Here is a 2879-nt window from a genome sequence, read left to right on the forward strand (position 1 = left end):
TTTGCCAAGAGTCAGACTGAGGCTGGGCATCAGTGTTGACCCAGAAAGTTCTGGGATCCCCCACCTCTGAAGTCTTCCAGCAGAAACTGGACAAACCACCTGTCAAACCTGAGAAGGGGAGAGTCTTTTCAGGCATAAGTTAGACAATATGGTCCCTGAGGATCCTTCTAGCTCTCGAATCCTGTGATTCTGGGCTAACCCTTCGTAAAGGAAGCCTGCATGCCTGGGAAATAAACAGGAGCCAGCAAATATCTGAAAAGGCCATCTCATAATTTAATCAAACTCCTGGAAATGTGGGCATAAATCAAGGACAATTTCATCCACAGTTTCATTGCATATATTTTCTTATGCTTTTTTCCTGAAGTCTTTTTTCCCAGTCACTTGAGAGGCTGCTTCCATTTCAGAAAGGGGATATGGCACAGCTTGATTCTAATTCACTGTCTTGGAGATACCCTGCCAGTCCCAGGTCAGGATGAATCTGTTAAGGAATATGATAGTGTAATTACTTAGAGGGACCCAGAATGGCATTTTCTTTTTCCAAGAGAAAGGACATTTCAGTAAAATCCCCATCTGCCTCCCTCTGCAAGGCCTTTTCTCTACTCACATGATCCCAGAATCTCAGAGCTGGGAGGGACCTCAGAGGTCATTCAGCCCAACTGGTACCTGGACAAGAATCCTTCTTCCATCCTACCCAGTATATCTTCATTCCATGCTGATCCTTTATTTGTTTTAGGCTTTAAACTGGCTACCTTGGCTCAATTAAATATCACAAAAACCCTGTGAGGAAGGGGCTACAGATATTGTTGTACGCATTTCACAGGTGAGGAAACTAATGATCAGATGGGCCACCTATCCCAGAGTCAGAGGTAGAACTTGAACTCTAAGTCCTATATCATCCATTAAATTACACTGGCTGTTCATGGGATCATACGATTATAGATAAATAGCTAGAAGGGACCTGAGAAGCCACATAAGCCAACCCCCTAATTCTACAGAGGGAGAAACTGAGACCCAGAAGGCTAATTGACTTGTCTATAGTGTCCCAAGTAGTAAGCATCAAAGACAAAACTTGAAACCAGGTCTTTTGACTCCAGAGACAGTTCTCTCATTGTATCATTGTAAAACTAGACAATCTCCAAAAGACTTCCAAGTATTAAGAGCCAGAGATATCTCCAGGCATGTAAGAAATATTTCTTGAATGAATGAAATTATTAGAAATATCATGCATAATCATGATGACACTTTTCCTCCACCCCATCTCCCTCCACCTCTAGCCTTCTTCCTAATGGGATAATAGAGGATGTCCCCAACGTCTTGCTGCAATTTCAAGCTTTAATGGCTTAAAACTGCTCTAAGACATCAACTATCTGTAAAGTACAAACTTGAGACTCTATATCAATCTTGGTCATTATTATTTTTCTCCAAGCTGTGGTCTCTTAGGCTATGCTTATTCCATAGTAGTGAGTTCCTCTTCAATGGAGGTCCTCAGGCACAGGCTGGATGACCACTTGTCAGGGACACTGTTCAGGGAGTCCTCCTAAATAAACATCCTTCCAACAATAAGCTTGCATGATTCTGAAGAGAATCAAGATTTAGACTTGAGTCTTCCTAGCTAGGTGACACTGGCTTGGAATCAGAAAGACCCCATTTCATGAGTTCAAATCTGGCCTCAGACACTTACTAGCTGTTTGACCCTGGTAAATCACCTAACCCTGTCTGCCTCAGTTTTCCTAAGCAAAATGAGCTGCAGAAGGAAATGGCAAACCAGTCCAGTATTTCTTCCAAGTAAACCCCAAATCAGGTTACAAAGAGTTGGGCACAACTAAACAAGTTCCTAATTCATACTTCATTTAAAGCCTTTCCCATTCTGGTTCTATGCCACCTTTTCAGAATGCACATTCTCCACACATCTCTTTTCTTGCCAAACTGGGCTACCTGCTGTCCCTAGCCTCAGCTTTCCATTTCCCATCTTCCCACCTTTGTGCGGGCTGTGTTCCCTGCTCACTTCATCCTTTTAGAATTCCTAGTTTTAGCCAAATTTCTACAAAATCCCTCATGATCCTCTTCCTTGTAAGTGCTCTCACCCAACTCAAATGACCACGTGTTACCTTGTTGGTTTGGCTGTTGTAACTTCTCAAGAGAATATCAGTTCATAGAAGGCAGGGTTGTTCACTTTTGCCTAGAATGGGTCCCACACACACACACACACTCAGTGAGTGTACAAGAAATATTTGTTCTGTTGCATCCAACTGGAGGCAGGTCTTTTGATATTAAACCCAGTTCTCTTTCCACATGACTAAGTACCCTTTGGCTACTTTCATGGAAACCTTGGGCTGAACTCCAAGGAATCTGCACTTTGAGTCATGATACCAAAGTCCACCCTTGTAATTCATTTCCTATTTCCCAAGAATCCCCCAATTCCTCATTAACCATGCCCTTGGCCAAGAACGATGGAGCAAAAACCACCTCCCTCAAATGATACAATAGTCAGAGAGAAAAAGAGACTTGCAAAAGGTCATTTTAACATCAAAAAGGTAGCAATTTATGCATGAACATTTTTAATAAAAGAAATCCAAGGATGTACTATTCAGCACCCTGAGATACAAATTAAGAGGATCCTCAAAGGTCAACCTTCTCATTTTACAGATAAGGAAATTGAGGCCCAGGCCGGGCAAGAAGCTTGGCAAAATCACACAGCCAATGAGCAGGAAAGCCAGATCTGTGAACCTGCTCTCGTAGATTATTAGCAATAATTCAACAGAGGTTAGTATATTGGTTACAAAAGCATATATTTCAAATATGAGCTGGCACAATATGAAATGAAGCAAAAGTGAATATGGGGATATATTCGAGAGTCCAGAAGAATTGCTATGATCAAG

At 42.0% G+C, this 2879-nt stretch overlaps 1 long non-coding RNA gene across 1 annotated transcript; it reads right to left on the reverse strand.

Annotated features, from left to right (window-relative positions):
• Positions 1-253: 253 nt before the first annotated feature.
• LOC140524227 (uncharacterized) lies at positions 254-2398 on the reverse strand. Its single transcript, XR_011973618.1, has 2 exons — positions 2109-2398; positions 254-478 (listed from the first exon to the last, which is right to left on the reverse strand). It is a non-coding gene; the product is annotated as an uncharacterized lncRNA (long non-coding RNA).
• Between the last annotated feature and the right edge of the window lie 481 nt (positions 2399-2879).

Source organism: Notamacropus eugenii, chromosome 2, assembly GCF_028372415.1.
Source record: "Notamacropus eugenii isolate mMacEug1 chromosome 2, mMacEug1.pri_v2, whole genome shotgun sequence".
NCBI classification, from domain to species: domain Eukaryota; kingdom Metazoa; phylum Chordata; class Mammalia; order Diprotodontia; family Macropodidae; genus Notamacropus; species Notamacropus eugenii.